General features: G+C 37.6%; 1 non-coding gene across 1 annotated transcript; it reads right to left on the minus strand.

The window, feature by feature from the left end:
- Positions 1-512: 512 nt before the first annotated feature.
- LOC114004625 (U6 spliceosomal RNA) lies at positions 513-619 on the minus strand. The gene has a single exon (XR_003546743.1). It is a non-coding gene; the product is annotated as a U6 spliceosomal RNA (small nuclear RNA).
- Positions 620-8,814: the final 8,195 nt, after the last annotated feature.

The following is an 8,814-nucleotide window of genomic DNA, read 5'->3' on the forward strand; positions in this document are numbered from 1 at the left end:
TTTAAGAAACTTTTACCTACTCCAAAGTCTTCAAGTAGTTCCTCTGTGCTTTCCAGTTTTATAGTTTGAGACTTTACATTTAGATATTTGATTCAGTTTGAGTTGAATTTTGTTAATGGTAAAACATAAGGATGTTTATTTCTTCTCTTCTTTTCTTCTTTGGTGTACATCCAGTTTTTCAAGCACCGTTTAATTGGAAATTTCTGTTCTTGACTGAATTGTCTCATGTTCGTTGTCAGTTGGCTATATATTCTTGGGTTTGTTCCTAGATTCTCCATTCTCCATTCTGTTTCACTGATCTATGTGTCCACTTTTGTACCGTACTATGTGGTTTTGGTTATCATAGCTTTATAATATATTTTGAGGTAGGGTACTGAGATGCCTCCAATTGCATTCTTTGTGCAAAGTTTTGCTTTGGCAAGATGGAGTCTTTTATGATTCTAGGCAAATTTTATGATTTTTTTCTGTTTCTGTGAAAAATGTCACTGATAATTTGATAGAAGTTGCATTGAAAAAGTATAGAAAGCTTCACGAATTTGCATAGCATCCTTGCACAGGGGCCATACTAATCTTCTATTTATTATTCCAACTTTAGTATATGTGCTGATTAGGCAAACACAATTATTAGATTCTTATATGAATTGCTCCTGCTGTCTGATACTCATCAGAAATGAAGAAACTTGCTTCAATACTGCAAGAACATTTTCTTCTCCAGGAAGAATTAAATACAATTTGATGACTTATGTCTGGCATAGCAATGTATATAAAACCCTGACTCTCACCTGAAAGGTAAGAGGAAGGGAAGTATGTCTATAGCCTATTCTTTTCCAAGGTAAGGAGTCACTTTCCATTGTACCACCTTCCAACAAACTTGTAACTGTTCTTTTAAGAATGAAAGGTAAAAGAAAGAAGCAACGACACTTGTGCAATGGCTGCAGGCTCAGTAGCTCAGAATCAGAGAGGAATAGGGAAGAATAAAATATTTCTCAGAGTTCAAGGGCTTTCATTCAAGGGCCAGTGAGACAGATTTTGAAATCATGAAGCTTGTTCTTTGGCTTCTGAAGCTACTGGTTAGTTTTCCCATATGACATTGTAAGAAAGAATTCTAACTATTTTGTAGGCTACTCACAAGTTGAAGTCCCAAAGAGCTTTTGAAAGTATCATAAAGGTTGTGATAATACATATTTCTCCTTATAGAATAGGTCAGAGGTTCTGTTTAAAATCCTCTTTAATATAAAATGAACATATGAAATTCTCAGGTCGAAACTCTACGCAGAGTAGAGAATGTCTAACATAATGACACCGGATTTTGCCCCAACAGTGGGGTCAAATTACTTCAATACAGGACCAGGACTTCAGTAGCAGTAATTTTGTGTTACTAATTTACCACTAGTGAAGCCACCAGGAAATTTGGTTTGATTGTGGGGAGGGAAAAAGGCCCTCAAATTATTGGCCTTCTGTGTCACTCATGTGGAAATAAAGAGGCATGCCCCAATGGAGGTGGATATAAGTGGCACCAGAGAGAATAAAGAAATAATGACCAATATGAATTTCTGGTCATGTTCATGTGAACAGAAGTCGCATTCCTTCATTTATTATTCCACGAATATTCGTGGATCTCTTGTATATGTCAAACTTTTATGAGCCATTTTCACTCAATTCTTCTAAAAGCAGTCTTGTACAACGTGAAATATATTCATGGAAAGAAATGACCAGAAACGTATAAGAAAATACCTAAGTAATTATTGGGTTGTCTGGAAAGTCATGACACATTTTTGCATAGGAAACTACTTCATGACTTTCCCAACAACCTGATATATGGGTGTACATGCATTCAAACCTTAACAAGTGCGTACACTATAATTCAGCACTTTATTTTGGAAACCTTTTATTTTTGAAATAATGTTAGATTTTTAGAGATGTTGTTTAATAATTCAATTGACTTACAGGAATTTTTGTTAAGAAAATAATCAGGTACACATGCAGAGAATTTTTTATAAAGATGTTTGTTTCTTACAATAGCAAAATTTTTAAAATAAAACAAAATGAGGGCTAAATAGATAAATTAAGATATATCTAGATTTTAAGAAATTTTATATATATATCAAAATCCTATTAAAAATTAGGTAGTTATTTTAATATTATAGTCTCAAATCTGTGATACATGCTTATAGTCATATAAAATTGAATAGATGTTTATACCCAATGAGTGATTATCGCTATGTGATGACTATGGTATTTCCTACATAGTGAGTTTTAGGACTTTGGGAATTATCAGACAAGAAGTAGGATTTCAGAAATAAATATTAAGAATCAAATCAGAACTATTGGGCCACAGTCCTCTGCTGTGGATGGTAATGTTTCAAAAAAAACTAAAGTTAAGTTTCTATGTTATCAGAGATTATGCTTAGTATACTCTGAAATCTTCAGTGATACAGTATTCACTGCAGAGAAATGTCATCTATCTTCTTCCTGCTGTCATGAACTCACCAAATAGGCACTGGATTTTAAAGCTTTCAAACTACAAAGAGGTAACTCAATGAATTAAATTCATATTGTATGTCAATAACTGATGATATTTCTGTAGGACAAAAATTTTGAAGAAAGTAGAAGGAAATGGATGGAGGCAAAGTTGCTTTAAAAAGGAAAAATGAGGGACCAGCAGTTAGTGTAATGGCTATGTCGCTGGACTCCCATGTAGTCGACCGTGGTTCACGTCCTAGACCCGGTGGCTTAAACTCACGCCAGGCACGTGTGCGTGCGTGCCCAAGATCCCAGAGGAGAATGGAGGAGAAGGGATTGCAGCGTGGCCATCCCCCTGGGGGGTGATTTCTCACTTTCTGTCTCTCTGTCTCTCTCTGTCTGCGCCCTATAGCAAAAACTTCTCCCAAAAAAACTTGCATGCTCAAAATCCCTAAGGAAGGATGTAGGAGAAGGAAATGTAGCAGAACCATCCTGCATGGGAGGTACTTTCTCATTCTCTCTCACCATCCTGCATAGGAGGTACTTTCTCATTTTTTCTCTGTCTCTCTCTCTCTCTCTCTCTCTCTCTCTCTCTCTCTCTCTCTCTCTTCCTCTCTTGTGAGTACACATACCTGTAGCAATTGTTTTAAAATAATGATGATAAATCAAATTAAATAATTTTTTTGGAGAGGTTTTTGTTACAGGGCATGTGTGCTCTCCTGAAAGACAGAGAGAGACAGAAAGCAAGAAATCACAGCCAGGGGAGATGGGCATGCCACAATTCCTTCTCCTCCATTCTCCTATTGAGCTCTTGGGCACACATGCACACGCACCTGGCATGAGTTTAAGCCACCAGGTCTGGAAATCGAACCACAGTTGACTATGTGGGAGTCCAGCAACATAGCTATTACAACAACTGCTTGTCCCAAAATATTTTTTAAAAAGAGAAATGATTTGGAGAGAAGTTGCTGAGGACCAAGAAAGCTATCATTGATTAAAAACAAAAAGGTTATTTATTATTTCCTTAGCCTCAAAAATATCTCATTTTATTTCTGTGCCACCATCTGGCCCCCATAGTTACTGATTTCTGGTTTCACAGTTTTGCTGAAGGTTGACTTACATTTTATCATAAAAAAGACCATGTTTGTGATATGTAAGTCTTATGGGACCAGCAGTTGCTGTAATGGCTATGTCACTGGACTCCCATGTAGTCAACTGCGGTTTGAGTCCCAGAACTAGTGGCTTAAATTCATGCTGGGTGCGTGTGCGTGCGTGCCCAAGATCCTGAGAGGATAATGGAGGAGAAGGGATTGTGGCAGTGCCATGCCCCCCGGGGGGGATTTCTCGCTTTCTATCTCTCTGTCTCTCTCTGTCTATAGTGCACATGCCCTATAGCAAAAAACTCTAAAAAAAAAAAGTCTTCACTTTTCCTTCTATGCCAAAATAAAATAATTCACCACTTGAAATGAGCTGTTGTCTGACAGAATGAAGAGGATTTGAATGGAAGTAAATGAGGTTGCTATTCTTTAAGGATCCATCTCTTTAATTAGACATGTTGTCAACCTTGCTTTCAGTCAGTCCAACCAGGCTACTACCCAATCGCCATAGAGCTTAGGGCTAGAGTTTGTAACTCAGAGTCTATGACAGATGTAAGGGCTTTTCCCCAAGGTCTGTAGAAATAAAAAAAGTAAAGTAAAAATAAAAAATAACATTGGTAAGTAGATCTAAAGCCCTTAATGCCATCACTCGCATAATACCTGGGTAGGCTTTGCTGGTAGATAAAAATTCCTCTAAACGCCATTGCTTACATAATATCTGAGTAGGTCTTGCCAGCTTAAAGGTAGACAGTGAGACCGACTCTTTCTTTCTTTCTTTCTTTCTTCTTCTTTTTTTTTTTTTTTTGAGGTTTTTGCCATAAGGCATGTTTACTTGACAGAGAGAGACAAAAAGCGAGAAATCACTCACTCAACGGGGGGTGGCCATGCCGCAATCCCTTCTCCATTCTCTTCTCGGGGTCTTGGGCACACATGCACACGCGCCCAGCCTGAGTTTAAGCCACCGGGTCTGGGACTCTAACCACAGGTGACTACATGGGAGTCCAGTGACATAGCCATTATGCCAACTGCTACTCCCAAGACTTTTTATTTCTTGAAGTCTTACGGTTCCTGGAGTGACAGAACAGTGTCCATTGTTTAGGAAAGGAGCTTAGAAAAGACTCCTCAAATCACTATATGGGAATTCATAGCAATCACTTCTAGGCAAGTCCTACTAAATGCACAAATGTTTGCTGGTTGCAGAGGGGATATATCAGCTCCACTCTAGCATAAACCCAAATGAATTTTGAGGTTAAAAAATTAATTAAATTGAGAGGGGACATCTGTAACATGCAAATTAAAGCAAAAACATGAAAAACTGTAATAAAAAACTTTTTTGTATCTAAATAGGGAGAAAAAAAAAAGAACCAAACCAAAAAAAGAAAACATGGGATCTTCAGAGGAAATTATGTATCTGCAAGTACAGGGTTCTTGAGATGTCTCCCTATAAGCATGAATAGTTCAGAAGGTTGGTGCCAATGAGAGGCAGGCTCTTCGCCTTTCCTGTTTCCTAGCTACAACACAGATGCAAGCTCCACATAGGCAGTCAGAAATGAGTTCTGACTGAGACAATTATATAAATGTCACTGTAAGCTGTTATCTTATTAAATTTTTTTCTTTTAGCATTCCAGCATCATTTTTCAGGGATACTGGATTACTTAAGATAAAGAGAAGGCTTAGATATATTACCACAATAAAAATAAAGATGTCTCTGACACTAGCTTTATAATATTAGCTACAGATGGAGACTGCTTGGAAGGATATGTGAAAATAAACCCAGCTCCTTCACTGCTCTGGCAATAATGATAATCATACTTTCCAAAGATACTTGACAGTGATTGATTTACCCATTACATAGTCTGCCTTTTAACTTGAGGCAATTCTTTAAGTGCAAGGTCACTACAATACAAAGCACAATGTCATTTAACATATATTAAAAGCACCTAAAATCTTACTAGGAAATCTAGATTCTGTGAAACCATCTCAATGGTCTGATCAGTAATGTGCATATCCAAAAGTGAGCTCTAAGAGAATGACCACATACCTGCCACTTCAGTCTGATTAAGATGTCCTAGGAATGGACAATAGCTTCTGAAGTGTCCCCCAGATGCGTACGCAGGCAGGATGGATAATTGCAATTTTGTCTGTAAAATAAAGGGGACCTTAGTGAAGTGCAAATCATCTTAGCTTTGGGCAACATAATGGGGGTGAAATAATATTTAAGTTCTTAGAAAAACTTAGTTTAGATATTTATGGCTGTAGGAGATTGTGTTTCTGTTCCCAATGATGTATTTATTAGCTTGTAGAAAAAGCAGAGCTTATTTTCTATTGATTTATGACTTAAAGTGCCTCCCTGTGGTAAAAGTACACATCCCTATCCCATGTGACTTCTTTGACCAATGGAAAAAAGTAGAAGAGCCAGATAACCTACCTACTAACAGAGTGTTAAGAGTGTTTACAGTGTGTCCATGTCTCCTTGTCTTCTCCCACGACTGTTTCTTCAACCAGGGTCCTGAATTTACTTACAATTTAAGTAAACTGAAATCCACCTGCAGCAGATATATAGGAGTGAGAAATATTGTTGTAAATCCAGAAATTTGAGGGTCATTTGTTACCACTACATAACACAGCAAAAACTATGTGATCTCAGAATATAAATTTATACTACACCAATGTATACCTGTAGTGAATCAAACTCTTTTACTGAACTCTCCCATATATTTATTCATAACCTATAGTCAACTGTCCTTTGTAGTTTTTCCCCTCTGTCTTCATAAATTATAGGCTATAGTGACCTGTTAGTCTGGCATTGTGTAGGCCTCAATAGAAATAATTTAAGCGAATTCACTAAGAAAATAAATGTTCAAATATAGGTAGAAAATCTATAAACCCTGGGTCAGGTAATTGTGCAATGGTAACAACAGAACCTATATAGGAAACATCCTGGGTTTATGTTCCAGGACCTTCCCGAGCACATCGGGTATGGATACATATGCCTGTTATCAAGGCTGGCTGAGACCAGGTATGAATTCCAGCATCAGAATCACTCTGAGATGTCTATCTCTCTCTCAAGAAATAATGAAACACATGGGTCTGTCAGATGGCATGGTAGTTAAGGGCTCTGGACTCCCCTGTGACTGACAACAGTTCAAGTCCCAGACCTGGTGGCTTGCTTTCTTACTTTCTCTTCTCTCTCTCTCTCTCCTCTCTCCTGCTGGTTTCAGACCCTGCAGTGATTTCTTTCATATACATTTTAGTAATGAATATGCTCTAATATCCTGTGAGAATAAGATAATTATTTTATTATTGTTATCACATTTAATAGAGGGGAAACAAATATTGATGCATTTTAGATGATTTTTCTAGTATACATAGCAGTTATAGTACAACTAGCAGTTTTTGCCTTTATTTCAGTACCATTTCCATCATATCACAAAGGCCTCCTCATTAACCTCAGAAAATTCTACCAAGAACTCAGGACACAGACTAAGTCCTGTTTCTTCATGAAGACTTTCCTATTCATTTCTCCAGTCCTTTCTCTCTCCTAAAGTGCTACCTTGCACATTTTCTCATTATGGAATTTAAATGAATATATAAAGTATGACTGCTTGTATATATTTTATAAACGCATGTCATCTTTGTTTGACCCAGTTTAAAATTCATTAGAATAAAGCAGGTGCCACGACCAGCAGTTGGCGTAATGGCTATGTTGCTGGACTCCCATGTAGTTGACCGTGGTTCAAGTCCCAGACCTGTTGGCTTTATAGGTAGAAAATCTATAAACCCTGGGTCAGGTAATTGTGCAATGGTAACAACAGAACCTATATAGGAAACATCCTGGGTTTATGTTCCAGGACCTTCCCGAGCACATCGGGTATGGATACATATGCCTGTTATCAAGGCTGGCTGAGACCAGGTATGAAATCCAGCATCAGAATCACTCTGAGATGTCTATCTCTCTCTCAAGAAATAATGAAACACATGGGTCTGTCAGATGGCATGGTAGTTAAGGGCTCTGGACTCCCCTGTGACTGACAACAGTTCAAGTCCCAGACCTGGTGGCTTGCTTTCTTACTTTCTCTTCTCTCTCTCTCTCTCCTCTCTCCTGCTGGTTTCAGACCCTGCAGTGATTTCTTTCATATACATTTTAGTAATGAATATGCTCTAATATCCTGTGAGAATAAGATAATTATTTTATTATTGTTATCACATTTAATAGAGGGGAAACAAATATTGATGCATTTTAGATGATTTTTCTAGTATACATAGCAGTTATAGTACAACTAGCAGTTTTTGCCTTTATTTCAGTACCATTTCCATCATATCACAAAGGCCTCCTCATTAACCTCAGAAAATTCTACCAAGAACTCAGGACACAGACTAAGTCCTGTTTCTTCATGAAGACTTTCCTATTCATTTCTCCAGTCCTTTCTCTCTCCTAAAGTGCTACCTTGCACATTTTCTCATTATGGAATTTAAATGAATATATAAAGTATGACTGCTTGTATATATTTTATAAACGCATGTCATCTTTGTTTGACCCAGTTTAAAATTCATTAGAATAAAGCAGGTGCCACGACCAGCAGTTGGCGTAATGGCTATGTTGCTGGACTCCCATGTAGTTGACCGTGGTTCAAGTCCCAGACCTGTTGGCTTAAACTCATGCCAGGCACGTGTGAGTGTGTGCCCAAGATCCCAAGAGGAGAATGGAGAAGGGATTGAGACAATGCTGTCCCCAAAGGCCGGAGCAGGGGTGATTTCTTGCTTTCTGTTTCTCTGGCTTCTTGGTCTTTCTGGCGAGCTCACGTGCCCTATAGCAAAAACCTCTAAAAAAAAAAAAAAACAAACAAAAAAAAGAATAAAGCAGGTGCCTATTCACTCATGTTCAATTCTTTCTGAATGAGTAAGTCATTATTTTTCTGGAAAATTTCTATGTGAAGACAGAGAGATTAGACAGAATGACTCAGTATCATTTATAGATGTTTACACTCAATAAAAAGAAAACTGAGGCTAAGAAAAGCTGGCATATGGTTATTAAGAGGTATAAGCAGCATTCTAGAATCTTACCCTTTACATTCAGAATTTGAGTTTAAGATTCTTTCCCACTGTACCATGTTGTCCTTTATGCTTAGATTCTACATGTTTCTATTTTCTTTCTTTCTTCTTCTCCTTCCTTATTTTTTTTTTCTTTTGAGAGATTTTTGTTATAGGGCACATGTGCTCAACAGACAGACAGAAAACAAGAAATCACCCCCCT

The sequence above is a fragment of the Tupaia chinensis genome, unplaced genomic scaffold (assembly GCF_000334495.1).
Source record: "Tupaia chinensis unplaced genomic scaffold, TupChi_1.0 Scaffold139341_1, whole genome shotgun sequence".
Classification (NCBI taxonomy): Eukaryota; Metazoa; Chordata; class Mammalia; order Scandentia; family Tupaiidae; genus Tupaia; species Tupaia belangeri.